Genomic DNA, 26176 nt, shown 5'->3' with positions numbered 1-26176 from the left:
ACTTTCCTAAATATATATATATATATATATATATATATATATATATATATATATATATATATATATATATATATATATATATATATATATATATATAATGTAATATAATGTACATGTTTAAAGAGGAGCCACAGATATATCAGATCACTTTTTAATTGTAGCTACAGTGAGAGTAAAAGGTAGATGGGATACAAGGAAAATAGAAGCAGCAAGTAAGAGAGGTGAAGGTGTATAAACTAAAAGAGGAGGCAGTTAGGGTACGATATAAACAGCTATGGGAGGATAGATGGGCTAATGAGAGCATTGGCAATGGGACTGAAGATGTATGTGGTAGGTTTAAGAATGTAGTGTTAGAGTGTTCAGCAGAAGTTTGTGGTTACAGGAAAGTTGGTGCAGGAGGGAAGAGGAGCGATTGGTGGAATGATGATGTAAAGAGAGTAGTAAGGGAGAAAAAGTTAGCATATGAGAAGTTTTTACAAAGTAGAAATGATACAAGGAGGGAAGAATATATGGAGAGAAAAGGAGAGGTTAAGAGAGTGGTGAAGCAATGTAAAAAGAGAGCAAATGAGAGAGTGGGTGAGATGTTATCGACAAATTTTGTTGAAAATAAAAAAAAGTTTTGGAGTGAGATTAATAAACTGAGGAAGCCTAGAGAACAAATGGATTTGTCAGTTAAAAATAGGAGAGGAGAGTTATTAAATGAAGAGTTAGAGTTATCGGGAAGATGGAGGGAATATTTTAAGGAATTCTTAAATGTTGATGAAGATAGGGAAGCTGTGATTTCGTATATAGAGCAAGTAGGAATAACATCTTGTAGGAGTGAGGAAGAGCCAGTTGTGAGTGTGGGGGAAGTTCGTGAGGCAGTGGGTAGAATGAAAGGGGGTAAGGCAGCCGGGATTGATGGGATAAAGATAGAAATGTTAAAAGCAGGAGGGGATATAGTTTTCGGGTGGTCGGTGCTATTATTTAATAAATGTATGGAAGAGGGTAAGTTACCTAGGGATTGGCAGAGAGCATGCATAGTTCCTTTGTATAAAGGCAAAGGGGATAAAAGAGAGTGCAAAAATTATAGGGGAATAAGTCTGATGAGTATACCTGGTAAAGTGTATGGTAGAGTTATTAATGAAAGAATTAAGAGTAAGACAGAGAGTAGGATAGCAGATGAACAAGGAGGCTTTAGGAAAGGTAGGGGGTGTGTGGACCAGGTGTTTACAGTGAAACATATAGGTGAATAGTATTTAGATAAGGGTAAAGAGGTTTTTCTGGCATTTATGGGTTTAGAAAAGGCATATGACAGGGTGGATAGGGGGGCAATGTGGCAGAAGTTGCAGGTGTATGGTATAGGAGGTTGGTTACTGAAAGCAGTGAAGAGTTTTTACGAGTATAGTGAGGCTCAAGTTAGAGTATGTAGGAAAGAGGGAGATTATTTCCCAGTAAAAGTAGGCCTTAGACAAGGATGTGTTATGTCACCGTGGTTGTTTAATATATTTATAGATGGGGTTGTAAGAGAAGTGAATGCGAGGGTCTTGGCAAGAGGTGTGGAGTTAAAACATAAAGAATCTAACACAAAGTGGAAGTTGTCACAGTTGCTCTTTGCTGATGACACGGTGCTTTTGGGAGATTCTGAAGAGAAGTTGCAGAGATTGGTGGATGAATTTGGTAGGGTATGTAAAAGAAGAAAATTAAAAGTAAATATAGGAAAGAGTAAGGTTATGAGGATAAAAAGATTAGGTGACGAAAGATTGGATATCAGATTGCAGGGAGAAAGTATGGAGGAGGTGAATGTATTCATATATTTAGGAGTGGACGTGTCAGCAGATGTGTCTATGAAGGATGAGGTGAATCACAGAATTGATGAGGGGAAAAAGGTGAGTGGTGCACTTAGGAGTCTGTGGAGACAAAGAACTTTGTCCATGGAAGCAAAAAGGGGAATGTATGAAAGTATAGTTGTACCAACACTCTTGTATGGGTGTGAAGCATGGGTGATGAACGTTGCAACGAGGAGAAGGCTGGAGGCAGTGAAGATATCGTATCTGAGGGCAATGTGTGGTGTGAATATAATGCCGAGAATTCGTAGTTCGGAAATTTGGAGGTGTGGGATTACCAAAACTATTATCCAGAGGGCTGAGGAGGGGTTGTTGAGGTGGTTCGGACATGTAGAGAGAATGGAACAAAACAGAATGACTTCGAGAGTGTATAAATCTGTGGTGGAAGGAAGGCGGGGTAGGGGTCGGCCTAGGAAAGGTTGGAGGGAGGGGGTAAAGGAGGTTTTGTGTGCGCGGGGCTTGGACTTCCAGCAAATGTGCGTGAGCGTATTTGATAGAAGTGAATGGAGACAAATGGTTTTTAATACTTGACGTGCTGTTGGAGTGTGAGCAAAGTAACATTTATGAAGGGATTCAGGGAAACCGGCAGGCCGGACTTGAGTCCTGGAGATGGGAAGTACAGTGCCTGCACTCTGAAGGAGGGGTGTTAATGTTGCAGTTTTATAACTGTAGTGTAAAGCACCCTTCTGGCAAGACAGTGATGGAGTGAATGATGAAAGTTTTTCTTTTTCGGGCCACCCTGCCTTGGTGGGAATCGGCCGATGTGTTAAAATATATATATATATATATGTATATATATATATATATATATATATATATATATATATATATATATATATATATATATATATATAGCGAGGGTCTTGGCAAGAGGCGTGGAGTTAAAAGATAAAGAATCACACACAAAGTGGGAGTTGTCACAGCTGCTCTTTGCTGATGACACTGTGCTCTTGGGAGATTCTGAAGAGAAGTTGCAGAGATTGGTGGATGAATTTGGTAGGGTGTGCAAAAGAAGAAAATTAAAGGTGAATACAGGAAAGAGTAAGGTTATGAGGATAACAAAAAGATTAGGTGATGAAAGATTGAATATCAGATTGGAGGGAGAGAGTATGGAGGAGGTGAACGTATTCAGATATTTGGGAGTGGACGTGTCAGCGGATGGGTCTATGAAAGATGAGGTGAATCATAGAATTGATGAGGGAAAAAGAGTGAGTGGTGCACTTAGGAGTCTGTGGAGACAAAGAACTTTGTCCTTGGAGGCAAAGAGGGGAATGTATGAGAGTATAGTTTTACCAACGCTCTTATATGGGTGTGAAGCGTGGGTGATGAATGTTGCAGCGAGGAGAAGGCTGGAGGCAGTGGAGATGTCATGTCTGAGGGCAATGTGTGGTGTGAATATAATGCAGAGAATTCGTAGTTTGGAAGTTAGGAGGAGGTGCGGGATTACCAAAACTGTTGTCCAGAGGGCTGAGGAAGGGTTGTTGAGGTGGTTCGGACATGTAGAGAGAATGGAGCGAAACAGAATGACTTCAAGAGTGTATCAGTCTGTAGTGGAAGGAAGGCGGGGTAGGGGTCGGCCTAGGAAGGGTTGGAGGGAGGGGGTAAAGGAGGTTTTGTGTGCGAGGGGCTTGGACTTCCAGCAGGCATGCGTGAGCGTGTTTGATAGGAGTGAATGGAGACAAATGGTTTTTAATACTTGACGTGCTGTTGGAGTGTGAGCAAAGTAACATTTATGAAGGGATTCAGGGAAACCGCAGGCCGGACTTGAGTCCTGGAGATGGGAAGTACAGTGCCTGCACTCTGAAGGAGGGGTGTTAATGTTGCAGTTTAAAAACTGTAGTGTAAAGCACCCTTCTGGCAAGACAGTGATGGAGTGAATGATGGTGAAAGTTTTTCTTTTTCGGGCCACCCTGCCTTGGTGGGAATCGGCCGGTGTGATAATAAAAATAAAAAATATATTCTTTCAACACACCGGCCGTATCCCACCGAGGCGGGGTGGCCCAAAAGGAAAAACGAAAGTTTCTCCTTTTACATTTAGTAATATATACAGGAGAAGAGGTTACTAGCCCCTTGCTCCCGGCATTTTAGTCGCCTCTTACAACACGCATGGCTTACGGAGGAAGAATTCTGTTCCACTTCCCCATGGAGATAAGAGGAAATAAACAAGAATAAGAACTAGAAAGAAAATAGAAGAAAACCCAGAGGGGTGTGTATATATGTGCTTGTACATGTATGTGTAGTGGGACCTAAGTGTAAGTAGAAGTAGCAAGACGTACCTGAAAACTTGCATGTTCATGAGACAGAAAAAAGGACACCAGCAATCCTACCATCATGTAAAACAATTACAGGCTTTCGTTTTACACTCACTTGGCAGGACGGTAGTACCTCCCTGGGCGGTTGCTGTCTACCAACCTACTACCTACAGTGCCTGCACTCTGAAGGAGGGGTGTTAATGTTGCAGTTTAAAAACTGTAGTGTAAAGCACCCTTCTGGCAAGACAGTGATGGAGTGAATGATGGTGAAAGTTTTTCTTTTTCGGGCCACCCTGCCTTGGTGGGAATCGGCCGGTGTGATAATAAAAATAAAAAATATATATATATATATATATATATATATATATATATATATATATATATATATATATATATATATATATATATATATATATATATATATATGCAATAAGATCACAGTAAACAGGTGATTTTGGAATATGCAAAACAACCACTCTGAAAAAATAGAGAAATTCCAAGCGCTGTCATGACGACGCACATTATCAAGGATAATGTGAGTAGTCACGAAAGCGCTTGGAATTTCTCTGTTTTTTCAGAGTGGTTGTTTTGCATATATATATATATATATATATATATATATATATATATATATATATATATATATATATATATATATATATATATATATATATATTTATTTATTTATTTATTTATATATATATATATATATATATATATATATATATATATATATATATATATATATATATATATATATATATATATATATATATATATATATATATATATATATATATATATATATATATATATATATATATATATATTGTCAAGTGTGGGTAGATTGGTATAGCACTACGTACCTTGTTCTAAAGTTCGTAGGTTCGAGTGTCCTTCAGCCAGAGATCAGTGTTTGTGTATATTTCCCCTGCTCTTGCGAATTCATTGCATTGTTAAAATCTCTAGTAAGGCTGATGCATGCAGGGGATGAGATGAAAAGCTGTAAGCCTTCTCCCTGAAAGCTGGCTGCCTTGGTTCAACGTGTAGCGCAAGCTACACGCCAAGGTATTGTCCAGTGTGGTGAGATTGGTATAGCACTGTGTACCTTATTCTAAGGTTCGTAGGTTCGAGTCTCCTCAGCCAGAGATCAGTGTTTGTGTATATTTCGCCTGCTCTTGCGAATTCCTTGCATATATATACATATATATATATATATATATATATATATATATATATATATATATATATATATATATATATATATATATATATATATATATATATATATATATGTGTGTGTGTGTGTGTGTGTGTGTGTGTACTCACCTATTTGTACTCACCTATTTGTGGTTGCAGGGGTCGATTCATAGCTCCTGGCCCCGCCTCTTCAATGATTGCTACTAGGTCCTCTCTCTCCCTGCTCCATGAGCTTTATCATACCTCGCCTTAAAACTATGTATGGTTCCCGCCTCCACTACGTCACTTTCTAGGCTATTCCACGGCTTGACTACTCTATGACTGAAGAAATACTTCCTAACATCCCTTTGATTCATCTGAGTCTTCAACTTCCAATTGTGACCTCTTGTGTCTATGTCCCTTCTCTGGAACATCCCGTCTTAGTCCACCTTGTCTATTCCGCGCAGTATTTTATATGTCGTTATCATGTCTTCCCTGACCCTCCTGTCCTCCAGTGTCGTCAGACCGATTTCCCTCAACCTTTCTTCGTAGGACAATCCCCGTAGCTCTGGGACTAGTCTTGTTGCAAACCTTTGCACTTTCTCTAATTTCTTGACGTGCTTGACTAGGTGTGGATTCCAAACTGGTGCTGCATACTCCAGTATGGGACTGACGTAAATGGTATACAGAGTCTTGAACGAATCCTTACTGAGGTATCGGAACGCTATCCGTAGGTTTGCCAGGCGCCCGTATGCTGCAGCAGTTATCTGATTCATGTGCGCCTCAGGAGATATGCTCGGTGTTATACTCACCCCCAGATCTTTTTCCTTGAGTGAGGTTTGCAGTCTTTGGCCATCTAAACTATATTGTGTCTGCGGTCTTCTTTGCCCTTCCCCAATCTTCATGACTTTGCATTTGGCAGGGTTAAATTCAAGGAGCCAGTTGCTGGACCAGGCTTGTAGCCTGTCCAGGTCTCTTTGTAGTCCTGCCTGATCCTGTGTGTGTGTGTGTGTGTGTGTGTGTGTGTGTGTGTGTGTGTGTGTGTGTGTGTGTGTGTGTGTGTGTGTGTGTTGTACTCATATTACGCACAGAGCTGAACTTTTCCACGTAAAAATTAATGTAAATTGCTAACTTTATAAACTTTAATTAGGTATTCCCGAAGGTGTACAGTGAAGTGGTTGTCTGAACTTTGTTTTCTTCCTCCAAGTTTTAGTTCACAACTTAGAACAATTCATGTTTTCAACACCAGTGTTATTATACCAGGAGGATAATTTATGTAATTATTGACATGTGCAAGTGTTCTATGGTCAGTGTTATATAGACTATTGCAAGTGTTCTATGGTCAGTGTTATATAGACTATTGCAAGTGTTCTATGGTCAGTGTTATATAGACTATTGCAAGTGTTCTATGGTCAGTGTTATATAGACTATTACAAGTGTTCTATGGTCAGTGTTATATAGACTATTGCAAGTGTTCTATGGTCAGTGTTATATAGACTATTACAAGTGTTCTATGGTCAGTGTTATATAGACTATTGCAAGTGTTCTATGGTCAGTGTTATACAGACTATTACAAGTGTTCTATGGTCAGTGTTATATAGACTATTACAAGTGTTCTATGGTCAGTGTTATATAGACTATTACAAGTGTTCTATGGTCAGTGTTATATAGACTATTACAAGTGTTCTATGGTCAGTGTTATATAGACTATTACAAGTGTTCTATGGTCAGTGTTATATAGACTATTACAAGTGTTCTATGTATCATGTGGGAGTTCGACACGTGGATTAGGTAAGAAATACTCACGTAGGCTGGTAGTACGTATAATTACAGATAATGTGGAGTGCACCCTTACAGCCGTACCTATCTCTCTGCTCTCTTAACACTGACTGCCTGCCCGCCCACAGTACCCATATGTGAGGGGGTCTTTGAATAATGCCAGGTCAGCGCAATATGAGTTCAGACAGTGACTCAGGCAGAGACGGTTGGTCGTTGAGTCAACGGTACACTGGTTACTGGTAACTGGTTAGTACTACTGAGAGCTCGGCGACGCTAACGTATGTCGTCCCGACATACAACTAATACAAACTAGAGATGGCAGGTATACGGCTTGGGCTGATTCTATACAATGTCAAAGTACACAACAATTAAACATTATAACATACATAAGTAGAACATTGGAATGGAAGCTTACATAACTGAAACTGTAATGCAATACAAGGTATAATATAGCACAACTTAAAACTCAACAAATGAACATCGAACTCAACGTTGAGATTACAAGTGATAAAAAAAAAAATTTTGATCGATCGATCTGTATTCATGTGATCTACGGATTCTGAGGGAGGAATATATACAAAGAAAGAGTGTTTAACAGAAAGGCAGATTCGGTGCACTCAAATCTAGACTGTTAACTCTCAGAATGCAGAGAGAACATGAACACAAAAAAAAAATTCTTGAATACTGATAAGTTGATACTGTAATTATTCATCTATACAGGTTATTTACATTTAACCCCAACTCTGCTAGGGTGAGATTGACATATGCAGAATGGGTGTCATCTCTGGGAGGATCAAACTCTGTAGCATTGGCTAACTCATGCTGTATTTGAGGCAAATCTGAATTGGAAGTTACAAATGATACTTGAGGATTTCTCAATACCTGTCGTGTACGTAGGGAATAACGACATTCAGGTTGATCGTCTGACTGAGTATCAGAGGAAGAGAGTACAGGATCAGGAGGATTGTCAGAGTCTGTCACATTAGTCTGGGTTGGAACATCATTATCATCACATACTAACTTCATATGACCTAAATGCGATTCTTTATACTGACCAGTACTAATCTCTCTAACCTTATACTTATTACCAGTGATATGTTCAACTACTCGATAAGGACCAACAAACTTTTGATCAAGCTTTGGCATTGCAGACGTTTTGTTAAAGTTAATCAGCATAACTCTCGAACCTACTTTGATTTTGGATGGCTTTGCTCGAGTGTTTGCGACTCTTGTAAATTCTGCTGTTGATTTATGAAGTGTTTCACGGATTCTTCTAAAAACACTTTGAGCTAAGCTGGTACGAGTTGCTATGAAATCATCAGGGTTGTAATTTGGCTTCGGATTAGAATATAACAACTCATAAGGCAAACGTTTATCTACACCATACAATGCATAATGTGGAGTGTCACCTATAGAAACATTGTAAGCAGAATTTATAGCACACTGCACATCAGGTATAACTTCATCCCAAGTTTCACTGTTGGGATTGATAGTGGCTCTCAAGACATCAAGTACTTTCTTATTGGTTCGTTCCGCTAACCCATTGCTGGCAGGATGATGAGGAACAATGGTGGATTTAGAGATCTTGTACAAGGTGCACAAATTTTCAAGAATTTCATTACAGAATTCACCTCCATTATCTGTTACTAGGGACTTAGGAGTGGTATGCCTGCAGATAATGCGTTCTTTAAACACTTTAGCTACTGTCTCGGCAGTCTTATCTGCAATAGGAACTAACTCACAATATCTGGTGAAATGGTCTACCATAACACACAGATGTTTGTTACCTTGGAGGGAACATTGGAAATTAGTTAACAAATCTAGCGCAACTCTTTCCCACGGTTCGCTAGTAGTTGGATATACTTGGATTGGATTAGGACCATTAGCATTGCCTTTATGTTGCATGCAGACACTACATTTCTTAACATACTCAGAAATATCAGTTGCCATACGAGGCCAAAAGTATTTCAATCTGGCTGGTTTTACTGAACGATCCATACCAGGGTGTGCAACACCTGGTACATCGTGAACTAGCTGTAAGGCTACATTCACTAGTGACTGTGGAATTACTAACTGGTATACTCTTCTGCTAGGAGTACCCAACTCGGCTGTTCGATACAGTAATTCTTGGTTCATGACAAAGTCACTGATGGGTGCTGGTGGCTTCACAGTCAGAATAAGATCTTCCTGGAGCAGGAATCGAATCACACCAGACCACATGGGATCTGTTCGTTGAGCATTCTTTACATCTTCAACACTAAATGGAGGGTCTGCAGTTACTATACTAACATGTCGCGATAAGGCATCTGCGACTACATTTGACTTGCCAGGTAAATGCTCAAAGGTGGGATTGAACTCTTGGATAGTCAAGGTCCATCTGGCTAACCTTCCAGTAGGTTGTTTGTTCTGGAATAAGGGTATCAGTGGAGCATGGTCTGTCAAGACATGAACAGAGTACTGATAAATAATGTCTCGGAAGTGCTTTAAAGACCATACTATTGCTAAAGCTTCTTGCTCAGTTACTGTATAATTACGTTCAGCCTTTGTAAGGACTCGGCTAGCAAATGCAACTGCGTTGTACTTGCCATCGGTCTTCTGAGCTAGTACGGCACCTATGCCAATTGAACTAGCATCAGTTGTCAGATAGAAGGGCTTAGAAAAATCTGGAAATTTCAAAATTGGAGCAGATGTTAGCTTTTCTTTTAGAGTTTGGAATGCTCTTTCTTGACGGAAGGTCCAAACAAAAGGAGCATCTTTCTTAAGCAACTCAGTTAGAGGAGCAGCTATGGAAGAAAAATTGGCAATGAAGGATCTATAAAAACCTGCTAAGCCCACAAAGGATCTTACAGCATCAGCAGTTTTGGGAGTTGGAAAATTTAGTACTGCAGTTACTTTACTTTGGTCAGTCGTAACCCCTCCAGGAGTGACTACGTGACCAAGAAACTTAATTTCTGATCTGAAAAATTGACATTTAGACAGTTTGATCTTTAAATTGGCTTCTTCAAGCTTACCAAGTACTACATCAAGTCTTTTCAAGTGTGTATCCACGTCTTTAGACATGACGATTACGTCATCTAAGTACACCATAAGTGCATTACCTATGAGACCTCTAAAGATATTAGTCATGAGCCTTGAGAACGTGATAGGGGAAGATCGTAATCCAAACGCCATACGGAGGAAGTGATAATGACCTGTAGGAGTGGAGAATGCAGTTAGCTCTTGGCTGTCCTCGTGAAGAGGGACTTGCCAAAACCCTTGTAACAAATCTAGGGTTGAAAAGACTTTGTTATCTCCGATATTACGTAAAAGATCACCCAGTACAGGGAGTGGAAAGCGATCTGGAATGGTTTTCACGTTTAACTTCCTAAAGTCAATTACTGGGCGCCAAGTACCATCCTTCTTAGGTACTAGTATCAAGGGTGCATTCCAAGGTGAATTGCTAGGTGCAATAACTCCATCATCAAGCATTTGATTGATCAATTCTTCTGCGACAGCAACTTGTGAATGAGGCATTCTGTACGCAGGTATGTAGATAGGTCTAGTACCAGGTTCAAGTGGAATACGATGAGACAATAAGTTCGTTATACCCATCTTCTCACCTGGTAAAGCAATGGCTTTACGACGTTTGTTCAACAGAGTCAACAAACGCTTGACTTCATCTGGGAAGTCAGAGGGAGCTAAGTCTTTCTCCTCAACTGGTGGAACAGATTGATCCAGTGAAGTGGATGAGGTCTCCCCGGCAGAAATAGCACCGACCAACTGGTCAGGTGACAACTCATCCTCTACCTGAACAGGGTAAGGATAGTGAACAAGGTCAACAAGATTGGTATTTGCTCTGAGGCAAACACTGTGACCAGAAGTGTTGGCCAGGAAGAAATGGATCTTACTATCTCTTACAACATGTAAGGATGGTTCAACAAATAGACCTTTTACTTTGCAGGAATCACTGTCAACGAGGACGTTATCACCATCTGGAACACTAGGAACAACTACAGACACTCTAGTGAGAGCACTAGCCGCAACAGAGACGTCTTTCTGCAGACGGCATGTGACATCAACAAGAGATGGCATTACTAGTTTCAAGTAATCGTTTTCTGACAAGGCGTCCCCTGTGGAGAAACTACTACTCGAACTAGCAGTCATTGCAGGGATAGGTTGTGCACTCAAGGCAATCTGAGTGTCCTCGGACACTTGAAGCATCGGACTATCCTGCAAGTCTGAAGGTATAGGTGGAACACTGATGGGAGTGACAGAATTACCAGTGCCTGACCGCTTGGGTACGCTACTGGAGAATGCATTAGCTTGTAAGGACTTAATCCGTACATCATACTCTGCAGCAGTATAACAGATTTCTGATCCAAGCTGGTAACCCCAGAATGGGACGATCAAGTCGTCAATTTGGGCATGCCATCGATAAGGGTCGAGCACAATGCGTAAGTCTCGCATGGAAGCAAAGCCCAGTAGAAGGTCACCAGGGAAAGTAATCTGGTCGACAACAAGGAAGGAAGCAGTGAAGTCTCTACCTTGGATAGAAAAGGTTAGGGAAGTCCGACCTCGGACACGCAGGTGAGAACCAGATACTCCACTAAGGGAGGACACATGAGTCGGTTCCACGAGAAGGACATGTCGTAACTGCTTATCCTTAAACAAACTAGACCTAATAATATTGACTTGCGCACCAGAGTCCATGAACAAATGAACGGGTGCATTATGAACAGATGCTTGCACTATAGGGCCTATGGTTGCATTGGAAGTTATGTGCAAACAGAAAGGTGGATTGTCATCAGAAAAGACTTGTTCTACTTCATCCCCAAAATCATCTATGTCAGAGACATGTGAAGCAACATCATCAGCAGGATTGTCATTCTCGAGACTGCTTAAGGCTTCAAAGGAATTGTGAACGGGGATGGTGTACTCATTATCACCTACTGTCACCATGGGACGGTTTGACTGGGGCGCTCGAATTCCCCCGAATTGGAAGAACGAGCCTGGTTCTGGTTAGTTTGAGAATTGGAAGAATGAGCCTGGTTCTGGTTATTTTGAGAACCACGATATCTGTTTCCACTACGGGTTCTGCGGTTAGAACGGCCACGGAAGGACCTAGAGTACTGAAGGTTATAGAGAGCATTGCACTCAGATGTGTCATGTCCATGTATTCTATGATAAGTACAGTAGGGAAGATCTGGGTACTCATCATCAGTACGACGTCTCTTAGGGTAACTATCAGGACAATTAATTGCAATATGGCCACGGAAACCACAGTTATAACAAGTCCGCCGACTATGGTTACTGAATGTACTACGAATACTACGAGGTGTATAACGACTCTGTACACTGGTTCTTGGTGATCTCTGAGATGGTTGACCACCATGATTTGTCTCTGTGGCGCAAACAAGAGGTGGTGCAGACTGAGGCATAGGTGTGAAATTACTTTTAAGACATGGGAAAGTACCCTGGGGGCACAAGGAACGTACATGATTTAAGGCTGTAAGTGGTTCCATCGTCACAGTTGGAGGATGAGCCTCATAAGCACACACAGAAGCAGGTGGCATTAGTTCTTTAATTGCTCCAAAAGCTGCCATTTTAGCAAACGATGCTGTGGATGGTTTATCCTCGTCAGGGACAAAAGATGATGACTGGACAGCATTGATAAATGATGATAAAAGTTTGTCTAATCTAACAGCAAATGCACCCAACGATTCATTACTCATATTTTTTTAGCTTAAGACTATTTACTTTGTTTTATACTTAATTCAAACTATAGATTCACTACAAATCTTATGATTACAAGCATTGATCCTGATACCAACCTCTTATTTAATGACTTAAATGAATCAAACAGTAACTGTAATTACTACACTGCAGAACAATCAAAGGCACTTCTCAGTGCCAACAACAACATAACTATATTTAACTACAATATCAGATCTTTAAGCAAGCATTACGATGACCTCATAGCATTACTAAATTCCTTACATGCCAATATGTCCATCATTACACTAACTGAAACCTGGCTAAAGCCTGATAGTACAGATGTCTATGCCATTCCTGGTTACACAGCCATACACAACTGTAGGCCAGATCAACAAGGGGGTGGCACAGCCATATACTACTCAGACCAACTAGAATGTATCACTAATACTTGCACAAGGGATGAACATGGGGAATATATAATAGCTAAATTCAAATCAAAGTACCTACAAAAACCTCTCACATTGATAAACATCTACAGAGTTCCACAGTCAAACATTAGCCAATTTAGTCAAAATCTAGGAAGTATGATAACTGATGCACGCATGAACAAAGATCACTTACTACTCTCAGGTGACTTCAATATAAATCTCCTGCAAGACCAGGACCCACACGTTACTGAATTCACAAACACAATGAGTAACTGTATGTTACTACCAACAGTAACAAAACCTACAAGAGTTACAGAGACTAGTGTTTCCCTACTTGACCACATCTGGACCAACACCATATCCCCTTTAAAATCAGGCATAATTACAGATAATACCACAGACCACTACCCTACTTTCCTCATAACAACTCTTGGTAAACTACCCCAAGACACTACTAAAGTCACCTTCAGACTTCACAATGAGGCAGCCATTAATAACTTCACAACAGCAATAGCAAACATTGATTGGCACACTGAGCTAGAAACCTATACAGATATTGACGAATGTATTAATAATTTTCTAAAAAAAACCCAATACCTCTATAACAAGCACTGCCCTAAAAAAACTAAACAGATGACAGCAAAGAGACTGAACAGTCCCTGGCTAACACCCAGCATTCTCAAATCCATAAATACAAAACACCAATATGAAAAACAGTACAGAATGGGTCACATAACCAGAGACCAAACAAAACGTTACTCGTCAATCCTAACCAGCCTGATAAGAAGGGCAAAAAAATTGTATTATGAGAACAGATTATCCAACTTACGAGGTGATATAAAAAAGACCTGGAAAACCCTATCAGAAATTCTGGGAACAAAAAAGATATCACGAAATAGCGAAATAAAATTAGCAAAAACAGATGAACCCCAACTCCCACCAACAGAAACAGCAAACAGACTCAATGATTTCTTCTCCACTATAGGACAAAACCTTGCCAATAAAATCCCAAGCTCAGATACCCCACCAAATGACTACCTCACCGGCAACTACCCGAACACACTGTTCCTAGCTCCGACTAACCCATACGAAGTCTCCCTTATTATCAACGCACTAAAAAACAAGGCAGGAGATTTGAATACCTTACCACCCCTTATATACAAAAAAGTGTCACAAGTGCTATCACCAATCATTGCAACACTCTTTAACAAATCCATTGAATCCTCCACCTTCCCTACAGTACTCAAAATAGCAAGGGTCACCCCGATCCACAAAGGAGGAGACCAAACAGAGTTGAATAACTATATGCCAATATCCAACTTACACCCTCTCTCAAAAATCTTCGAAAAATTAATTCATAAACGAATCTACTCCTACCTTATCTCCCAAAACATACTCAACCCCTGCCAATTTGGATTCAGGCCTAATAAAAATACTAATGATGCTATCATACACATGCTAGAACATATATACACTGCAATAGAGAAAAAAGAAGTCCCACTGGGGATCTTCATTGACTTACGTAAAGCTTTTGATACAGTTGACCATGACTTGCTCCACGTAAAATTGTCACACTATGGTATAAGAGGGCACTCCCTCAACTACCTCAAGTCTTACCTCAGCAACAGAAGCCAATATGTGTACGCAAATGGGGCAAACTCTTCTGCACAACCAATTACAGTTGGTGTCCCACAGGGAAGTGTCCTTGGCCCTCTTCTCTTTCTCCTATACATAAATGACCTTCCAAATGCTTCGCAATTACTCAAACCCACACTATTTGCAGATGACACTACATACGTCTTCTCTCACCCGAGCCCAGTCACGCTAGCCAATACTGTAAATACCGAATTACAGAAAATATCTACCTGGATGAGGACTAACAAACTTACACTAAACATTGACAAAACCTACTTCATTCAGTTTGGTAACAGAGCTACAGATGTCCCTCTTAACATAATGATAAATGGATCACCTATCACAAAACTAACAGAGGGAAAATTCTTAGGAATCCACCTTGACAATAGACTCAAATTTCATACACATATACATCAAATTTCTAAGAAAATTTCCAAGACTGTAGGCATACTATCGAAGATACGGTACTATGTTCCACAGTCAGCCCTCCTGGCCCTATATCACTCTCTTATTTACCCCTATCTCACCTATGGAATTTGTGCATGGGGCTCAACAACAATTAACCATCTCAGACCACTAATTACCCAACAAAAGGCTGCAGTTAGAATGATAACAAATTCTCACTACAGGCAGCACACTCCACCAATATTCAATACACTAAACCTACTCACCATACAAAACATCCATACTTATTACTGCACCTATTACATACATAGAACACTTAACTCTGATATTAACCCTCCCCTCAAACATCTCCTTGCCAACCTCAACAGAACACATGACCATAACACAAGGCACAGATCACTCTTTGATGTTCCTCGTGTCCATCTCACACTATGCAAAAACTCAATGCACATAAAAGGCCCTAAAATCTGGAATTCATTACCTGTAAATATAAAAGAAACACTACCTGTTTATAAATTCAAGTCTCTTCTCAAAGATTACTTACTCACCCAAAACCAAATAAATACTGAATAACTGAACATTATAAATTGTATATCTTAAATGTTTCTCACAATTATATCACATAAATGTTAAACCTAAAACCCAATCTAACTTTATTATTTTTTAAATACACTACCTAACAGAATCACTACCTAACTAAATGCAACCATATGACCTGTCTTTGTAATACTCACTTGTGCTTTATAGTTATCTGTTTACATTAATGTTTTATCACTGATTTCATCATTGCTTAGTAGCAGCGCTGTATAGTCCTTGTGGCTTAGCGCTTCTTTTTGATTATAATAATAATAATAATCATTGCTTAGTTAATCTTAAGTTAATTTTAAGCCAGCCCGTAATGCTATGCATAGTATAAGTGGCTTTGGCATGCTGCTCTTATCTGTATTTTTTTTGTACCTCTGTATGTGTGCACAAATTGGAAATAAATAAATAAATAAATGGGTGTAGCATTCACTAGTTCCCTAAGAACGACATATGGATCAGCTGTTTTTACTGGGACAAGGAAAGAACGAATCAGTTCCTCATATTGTGACCACTTAGTAAGATTCCTGAAGTCTCGCATATCAAGGAGATCAACAACGTGAACAGCAGCAGGGGATCGATAAAGAGCTTCTTTAGCAAGTCTGATAAGACTTTCCTCTGAAGGAGGACCTTCAACTAGAGCACTAGCACGAGAACGAATGGCCGCAAACCATGCTTCAAGACTATGTACATGGCCATTGAATAAAGGTAACGCATCAAGGGAATCACGAGTATAACTATAGTATCTCGGTGTCTGGGTCGGTCTGTCAGTCGGTAAGGAACTGTGAGGACTGATGACAGGGGCAACAGTAGCCTGAGAGGTCTGAGTGTCGACATTCACTAAAGTATCACTTGACGGTATGTGAGACATAATGGCAAAGTAGCACGAGAACAAATAAGGCAAAAATAATGAACAATAAAAATGATATAAAATTCTAGAATTGAAATAAAGATGCAACTAATTCTGCAGAAGTAATAAAAAAAAAAAAATTTAAGATACACTGCAAGAGGAAGGACAACTCAATTTAGAGGACTATTGGCCAAGAAAAAAGTTACATTGAAATATACAAGTAAAAATATTACTGGAGACTGAATTAAATGCAAAATGAGCTGTCTTTACTCTTGCTAATAAAGAAATTAATTAATTAAATTTTAAATCAATGTAAAAAGTATAAAATAAAATTACTAAATTGTTAACTGGGAAATTTAAGTATTTTCTAAGAATGCATAAACGAGATTAAAATATAATTCATAAAAATATCAATAAAATAAAATAATTCACTGCAGAACAAGTGCAACAAAATAATTCACTGCAGAACAAGTGCAACAAAATAAGGTGTAGAAATAATCACTGCAGTAATAAAGTGTCACTGGGAAAACTCAGGTTAAATGATAAAATTAAAATATGAAAAAAAAAATAAACTGATTGAACACTTTAACTCTTAATTGTAAATTAGACAAAACAATTTACTCAAAGAGTAAAGAAAACACTTTACGTTAAAAGTAATTGAAATTACATCAAGAGTGAATTTGTTCAAAGAAATATAAAAATATGAATAAAATAAAACAAAGGAACAAAACGGGTAGTTTCACACTTACAGTGGCAGGGCACACAACATTATTAGTATATTCTTACAACAAAATCTTGCTGTGACTGATACGACAAAAATTTGCTGGCAAAAATAATGGTACACAGTCTGCGAAAAAATTAGAGGAATGAGACACTGCTGGCATACGAAAAAAGACACACATAGAAATAAATGGATAATTTGGTATACTGGGGTGAATATCACTGCATGAAATACAATGACAATTACTGGAGAATACAACGCTGAAAGAGTACAATAAAAAAAAATGAATCACTTCACACAGAGTGACTAATTGGTACACTACACAATAATACTTACTACAGACAGGAGGAGCATAAAAAAAACACAGATAAAAAAAATATAAGATGAGTGAAAACACTGAAAAATATTGTAAAAATAATGAGTCAAAGAAATACTGAGTCTACACTGAAAACACAAGGTTTAGAGTACACAAGAAATTTACTATAAATGTCTCACACACGCAAATGTCTTTAAATGCAAGAAAAATGTCTCTAAACTATCACTGAAGTCTGTAGTAGTCGGGTGATTACTGGTGATGAGGGTAGGTAGTAGGTTGTCCTGCGCGGTGATGACTGACGCCTCCTACACTCACTGTTGTCGGAAGAAATGCGCTCTCTCGGTGAACTCCCATAATTGGGTTTTATCGTTGGCGCTCACCTACAATCTCTTGACCAATTATGTGAGCCAAAACAGTATTAGGACCCAGTACAAGGGTGCAAACAACCACAGGCAGATGAGGTGGGTGGCTGGTGGTGGTTGTGAAGGGAGAGTGTGGTGGGTGCTCGCTGGCGCGCAACGCCCACCACTCTACCCACGAAGGTGGCTTGATAAGCCACTCTATGCCACAGGAATGGTGAAAACCACTCTTAGCATCCAACAGGGAGCACAAAGCGATATAGACAATACTTCAGAGGAACTTGGCTTACTTCTTACTGCGTGGCTTACTTCTCTCTCTCAGCTGGGTTAGAAGCTGGGTTGGCTGACTGGCTTACCCCACGAGAATGGCTGGCTGGAAGATGTGTAACGATGCACAAAGCACGGAGGAGCAGTTGGATGACAGGAGACAGGCTAGATGATAGGCTGACTGGCGTTCACTTCCACAGTCTGGCTTACTGACTGGCTTAATTGCAAAATCCGGGTGAACCCCTCGGAGATTGAAGCAATTAGCACACGAACTAAGCCAGGAAGCTTGAAACGGCTACAACAGGCCTGCAGGCTGGAGGTGGTGAGCGAGGGTAAGCGGCTGGCTGGAGATTCACCTTTGACCCTGCCGGCTACTCACAAACAGTCTTGTAACGTCTTGAATTACCCGTAAAAACTAAATCCACGCTCCACACCGCTGTCACCATTTATCATGTGGGAGTTCGACACGTGGATTAGGTAAGAAATACTCACGTAGGCTGGTAGTACGTATAATTACAGATAATGTGGAGTGCGCCCTTACAGCCGTACCTATCTCTCTGCTCTCTTAACACTGACTGCCTGCCCGCCCACAGTACCCATATGTGAGGGGGTCTTTGAATAATGCCAGGTCAGCGCAATATGAGTTCAGACAGTGACTCAGGCAGAGACGGTTGGTCGTTGAGTCAACGGTACACTGGTTACTGGTAACTGGTTACTACTACTGAGATATGGTCAGTGTTATATAGACTATTACAAGTGTTCTATGGTCAGTGTTATATAGACTATTACAAGTGTTCTATGGTCAGTGTTATATAGACTATTACAAGTGTTCTATGGTCAGTGTTATATAGACTATTACAAGTGTTCTATGGTCAGTGTTATATAGACTATTGCAAGTGTTCTATGGTCAGTGTTATATAGACTATTACAAGTGTTCTATGGTCAGTGTTATATAGACTATTACAAGTGTTCTATGGTCAGTGTTATATAGACTATTACAAGTGTTCTATGGTCAGTGTTATATAGACTATTACAAGTGTTCTATGGTCAGTGTTATATAGACTATTACAAGTGTTCTATGGTCAGTGTTATATAGACTATTACAAGTGTTCTATGGTCAGTGTTATATAGACTATTACAAGTGTTCTATGGTCAGTGTTTTATAGATCACTCCAGGATTTTTGGGAAGGTTCTGATAACTTTTAAAGGTCTGTTCTGTATGTCATCAGATAATCAACAGTGATGTATCATGTTTAGATAAGGACGGAGAATATTACCGACATATGTAGGTGCACACTTGTCTGTTCTATGTCTTAGTGTGAATTTTTATCCACTTAAAGTATGTTAAGTGTACTTTAGTAGCTCTCTTCTGTATGATTTCAATCTTTTATGTGTGTTACATCTTTTGAACAGGTTAGTACCCAGTAAACTTAGGTTGTGTAGATGCAGATTTGCCAATATATTTGGAATTTTTCTAATAGGCTTCAAACTTTCAGTAATGGTGACCATTATTATTATAAATGATGGACTTAGAGCTACGTAAATTATAATTTACCAAGTGTATTAAACGAACCGGTTTTCATACACTAACTGGAGAATGATTCTTTTGCTCTGCTTCAAACCCTAAACGCTGGTACATTTTATTGGTTTTTATGAATTTATTGGTTTTTATGAATTTATGGCTCTGTAGATGTTAATGTGGTAGTTTTTCGAAGAAACCGAAAATTTAAACATCAATTTTCATGCGGTAATTTGATAATTCTTCAGTTAATTGACTTGAAATGTTCATCGCTGGTTTATCTTACACGAAACTTTGGATTGTTATTGTACTGTGTTGGGTGAGGGAAAGTTCGTCAGGAAACAGGACAAGTGTTTCCTGACGCCGGTCTTAGTCATATGATGACCCGCTACTGGAGCTTTTGGTCTTCCGATCGAGGCCTTCCGCTGGCCTTCCACACCTACACCCCCCCCCTGTCCCCTTAAAGAATAATTTATATGACTATGTTGGAACCAATTTGAGAATTCTTACTTTACGACTCTGTGTTAACCGAGCCGCTTCGCAGACTAAGGGTAGACAACCCAAATGAATTCTTTATGAAAGAAACCCAAAATTTGGTTATCTCAAAAATCTCAGATATTATCCTAACACCACAAGACTCTGAAAAGGCAATAAATGACATGCCCATGCACTCTGCCCCAGGCCCAGACTCAAGGAACTCAGTGTTCATCAAGAATTGCAAGAAGCCCCTGTCACTTGCCTTCAGCATTTTATGGAGAGAGAGCATGGACACAGTGGTCATCACACACACTAAAAGCAACAGACATAGCCCCACTCCACAAAGGTGGCAGTAAAGCAATTGCAAAGAACTACAGACCGACAGCACTAACATCCCATATCATAAAAACCTTTGAGAGGGTTCTAAGAAGCAAGATCGCCAACCACCTAGATACTCATCAATTACACAACCCAGGGCAACACAGGTTTAGAGCAGGTCGCTCCTGCCTGTCCCAGCTACTGGACCACTATGACAAAGTCCTGGATGCTATAGAGGATAAACAAAATACAGATGTAGTATACACAGACTTTGCAAAAGCTTTCGACAAGTGTGACCATGGTGTCATAGAGCACAAAATGCGTGATAAAGGAATAACAGGAAAAGTTGGTAGATGGATCTATAACTTCCTGACAAATAGAACACAAAGAGTAATAATAAACAGAATAAAGCCTGAGGCAGCTACGGTGAAAAGCTCTATTCCACAAGGCACAGTACTCGCTCCCATTCTATTCCTCATACTCATCTCTGACATAGAGATGTAAGCCATAGCTCCGTGTCTTCCTTTGCGGATTACACCCGAATTGCCATGACAGTGACCTCCATCGAAGACACCACAAGACTCCAAGCGGACATCAACCAAATCATCAAATGGGCCACTCAAAACAATATGAAGTTCAATGAAGAGAAATTTCAACTACTCAGATACGTAAAGTAAAAGGACACAAGTGCAACTAATGTGACATTTATTGTGGCAACGTTTCGCTCTCCAGGAGCTTTATCATGGCTTGATAAAGCTTCTGGAGAGCGAAACGTTGCCACAATAAATGTCACATTAGTTGCACTTGTGTCCTTTTACTTTACATATTGTCGGTAATTCTACCAACTTTATTACTCAGATACGGAAAACTTGAGGAAATTAAAACTGTATCAGGGCATACAACAAATTCTAACCATATAATAAAGCCAAAAAGTAACGTGACGGACCTGGGAGTGATAATGTCAAGAGGATCTCATCTTCAAAGACTACAATAATGTATCTACCGCATCTGCTAGGAAAATGATGGGATGGACAATGAGAACCTTCAAAAGTAGGGACACCAAGCCCATGATGATTCTCTTCAAATCGCTTGTTCTCTCTAGGCTGGAGTACTGCTGTACACTAATGGCCCCCTTCAAGGCTGGCGAAATTGCTGACCTGGAGAGTATGCAAAGAACTTTCACGGCACACACAAGTTCCATAAGGCACCTAAATTGCTGGGAATGGGTGAAGACCCTTGATTTGTATTCCCTTGAATTCAGGCGAGAGAGATACATGATAATATACACTTGGAAACATGAAAAATCACTCCCTACGAAAGTAAAAGACTCGGAAGGAGATGCAACATTTCCCCGCTGAAAAGCAGGAGCGCCACGAGTACACTGAGACACAAAATAATAAATGTCACGGGCCCAAGACTTTTCAGTTGCCTCCCAGCATACATAAGGGGGATTACCAATAGACCCCTGACTATCTTCAAGAAGGTACTGGACAGGCACCTAAAGTCAGTACCTGACCAACCGGGCTTTGGTTTGTACATCAGTTTGCGTGCGGTCAGCAATAACAGCCTGGTTGATCAGACACTGATCCACCACGAGGCCTGGTCTCAGACCGGGCAGAGAGGGCACTGACCCCGAAACCCTCTCCAGATATACTCCAGATATACTCCAGGTATACTCCAGATATACTCCAGGTATACTCCAGGTATACTCCAGGTATACTACTCTGCAGAAGAAGGTATGCAAGTTACATTTCTTAAAAACTACAGTCAGATAATTTTCTTACGGTTCGTAGAAATTTTCAAACAGAATATAACTGAGAAAAGAAAATTAATATATATTAAAAACATTTGTTTTTATGCCAGTTATAACTTTCAATATTTTAATGAGCTCCTAAATACCATATTTTTATACCTACCTAGATGGTGTTTCTGGGGTTAACGCCCCCGCGGCCCGGTACATGACCAGGCCTCCAGGTGGATCATGGCCTGATCAACCAGGCTGTTACTGCTGGCCGCACGAAAACCAACGGACAAGCCACAGCCCGGCTGGTGGTCAGGTATTTACTATAGGTATCTGTCCAGCTCTCTCTTGAAGGCAGCCAGGGGTCTACTGGTAATTCCCTTTATGGTTTAGAAAGACACGTAAGCAAACACTATGACATATTTATTAGAAAACGTTTCGGTCCCAGGACCGAAACGTTTTCTAATAAATATGTCATAGTGTTTGCTTACGTATCTTTCTAAACCAACTTGTCGGTATTTATTACCAAGGTTTATACCAATTCTCCTTATGCCTGGTGGGAAGCTGTTAACCAGTCTTGGCTCCCTGACACTTATTGTGTTTTCTCTTAGTGTAACAATGGCGCCCCAACTTTTCCTACGGTTTTATTCGCGAGTTGACACCCGTATACACACTCAGGTCTTGTCTTTCTCCAACTTCCTCCAAAGTTTCCGCTTATAACTTCTGAATGCCTTATCTGATCGGCTTCTGATCTTCAACCTTGGTGAAAATCTGAGGCCAATAACTATGGTAAGGATCAGTGAACTACTGACAGGTGTTTATGAACTCTATAAGAACATAAGAATATAAGAACGAACGAACACTGCAGCAGGCCTACTGGCCCATGCGAGGCAGGTCCAAGTCTCCTACCGGCTTAAGCCAATGCACCCAACCTAGTCAGGTCAGGTCACATTGACTTGAGGGAGAAACACGGCAACAGACCTGGTAGCACAAGCTATCAGGTCCAACTCACACCCACCCACACCCACTCATGTATTTATCAACCTATTTTTAAAGCTACACAACGTTCTGGCCTCTATAACTGTAGTTGGGAGTTTGTTCCACTCATCCACAACTCTATTACCAAACCAGTACTTTCCTATATCCTTCCTGAATCTGAATTTTTCCAACTTAAAACCATTGCTGCGAGTCCTGTCTAGGCTAGATATTTTCAGCACACTATTTACATCCCCTTTATTTATTCCTGTTTTCCATTTATACACCTCGATCATATCCCCCCTAATTCTACGCCTTTCGAGGGAGTGCAAATTCAGGGCCCTCAGTCTATCCTCATAGGGCAGATTTCTGATACATGGGATCATCTTTGTCATCCTCCTCTGTACGTTTTCCAGAGCATTTATATCCATTCTGTAATACGGTGACCAGAACTGTGCAGCATAATCTAAATGAGGCCTAACCAAGGATGTATAGCGTTGAAGAACAACCTGAGGACTCCTATTATTTATGCTTCTTGATATGAAGCCAAGGATTCTATTAGCTTTATTGCGAACACTTATGCACTGTTGTCTTGGTTTCAGATTACTGCTAACCAGAACTCCTAAATCTTTTTCGCAATCCGTAATATTAAGATCTACATTATTTAGTTTATATGTGGCATGGTTATTGTCCTGTCCAACATTTAGAACTTTGCATTTGTCTATATTAAACTGCATCTGCCACTTCTCCGACCACTGCATCAGTCTATTCAAATCTTTCTGGAGTGCTCGAATGTCCTCGTCAGAATGAATTCGACGGCCTATTTTGGTGTCATCGGCAAACTTGCTGATGTCGCTCTTTATGCCCTCATCTATGTCGTTTATGTAGATTGTGAATAGCAGGGGGCCCAACACTGACCCCTGTGGAACACCGCTCGTGACGCTTCCCCACTCTGATTTCTCCCCATTTATGCAAACTCTCTGCTGCCTATTTGTCAACCATGCCTCTATCGAAGAAAAAATTTCTCCTCCTATTCCATGTGCCTTAATTTTCCTCAATAGTCTCTGATGTGGGACCCTGTCAAAAGCCTTACTGAAGTCCATATACACAGTATCATATTCATTACCATGATCTACCTCCTCAAATACCTTAGTGAAAAAAGTTAATAAATTCGTAAGGCAGGAACGCCCCTTTGTAAAACCATGCTGAGATTCGTTGATTAATTTATGCTTTTCAAGGTGGCTACGAACTGCCTCGGCAATTATTGATTCCATAAATTTTTCCACTATGGAGGTTAGGCTTATTGGTCTATAGTTCGAAGCTAAGGACCTGTCACCTGCTTTGAAAATAGGTATCACATTTGCCATTTTCCACTTATCTGGCACCATGCCAGTTTGTAGTGATATTTTGAAAAGATTAGCCAAAGGTTTGCTAAGCTCCTCTTTACATTCCTTTAGAACCCTTGCATACAGTTCATCAGGGCCTGGGGATTTGTTAGGTTTTAATTTATCTATTTGCCTAAGGACCATGTCACTTGTGACCCTAATCGTGCACAGTTTATTATCGTCCTGTTCTACATAATTTATTGTTTCTGGAATATCGCTGGTATCCTCCTGTGTGATAAATTAGACACATGTGCAACTCTTGGGTATCTTTATTGAGGAAACGTTTCGCCACACAGTGGCTTCATCAGTCCATACATAGGAGAAACTTGAAGAACAGGAGGAGAATGAGGTAATCAGTCCCTCAACCTTGAGTCGATGTGTTCGGTCCATCAATCTTGAGTAGAATACGGCAGATGAGCGGAGAAGCAGCTTATAAACCGTATGGCAGGAGAGGTGTAGCAGTCATAGGTAGTGTCACATTTGTTCAATGTGGAAGTAGGTTGTGCCCAAGAATTAGGCAAGCGAAGAATTCCTAAGTATTAAGATCCCAAGAAGTTGCAGTGTCTGACAGGTTTGTAGATGAATGGTTCAGAGAACCGACATGTTGATAAATTCTTCGCTTGCCTAATTCTTGGGCACGACCTACTTCCACATTGAACAAATGTGACACTACCTATGACTGCTACACCTCTCCTGCCATACGGTTTATAAGCTGCTTCTCCGCTCATCTGCCGTATTCTACTCAAGATTGATGGACTGAACACACCGACTCAAGGTTGAGGGACTGATTACCTCATTCTCCTCCTGTTCTTCAAGTTTCTCCTATGTATGGACTGATGAAGCCACTGTGTGGCGAAACGTTTCCTCAATAAAGATACCCAAGAGTTGCACATGTGTCTAATTTATCAACATGTCGGTTCTCTGAACCATTCATCTACAAATCCTCCTGTGTAAAAACGAGAGGAAGGTGTTGATGAACTCTATGGTAAAGATCAGTGAACTAGTGACAGGTGTTGATGAACTCTATGGTAAAGATCAGTGAACTAGTGACAGGTGTTGATCTATGGGAAGGATCAGTGAACTATGACAGTGTTGATGAACTCTATGGAAGGATCAGTGAACTAGTGACAGGTGTTGATGAACTCTATGGTAAGGATCAGTGAACTAGTGACAGGTGTTGATAAACTCTATGGGAAGGATCAGTGAACTAGTGACAGGTGTTGATAAACTCTATGGTAAGTATCAGTGAACTACTATGGTCTATGGTAAGGATCAGTGAACTACTGACAGGTGTTGATGAACTCTGGGAAGGATCAGTGAACTAGTGACAGGTGTTGATGAACTCTATGGGAAGGACCAGTGAACTACTGACAGGTGTTTATGAACTCTATGGGAAGGATCAGTGAACTACTGACAGGTGTTGATGAACTCTATGGGAAGGATCAGTGAACTACTGACAGGTGTTGAT

This window comes from Cherax quadricarinatus, chromosome 55 (genome assembly GCF_038502225.1).
Source record: "Cherax quadricarinatus isolate ZL_2023a chromosome 55, ASM3850222v1, whole genome shotgun sequence".
Taxonomy (NCBI): Eukaryota; Metazoa; Arthropoda; class Malacostraca; order Decapoda; family Parastacidae; genus Cherax; species Cherax quadricarinatus.
The sequence above is the reverse complement of the archived record's forward strand: the minus strand, read 5'-3'. Positions refer to the sequence as shown.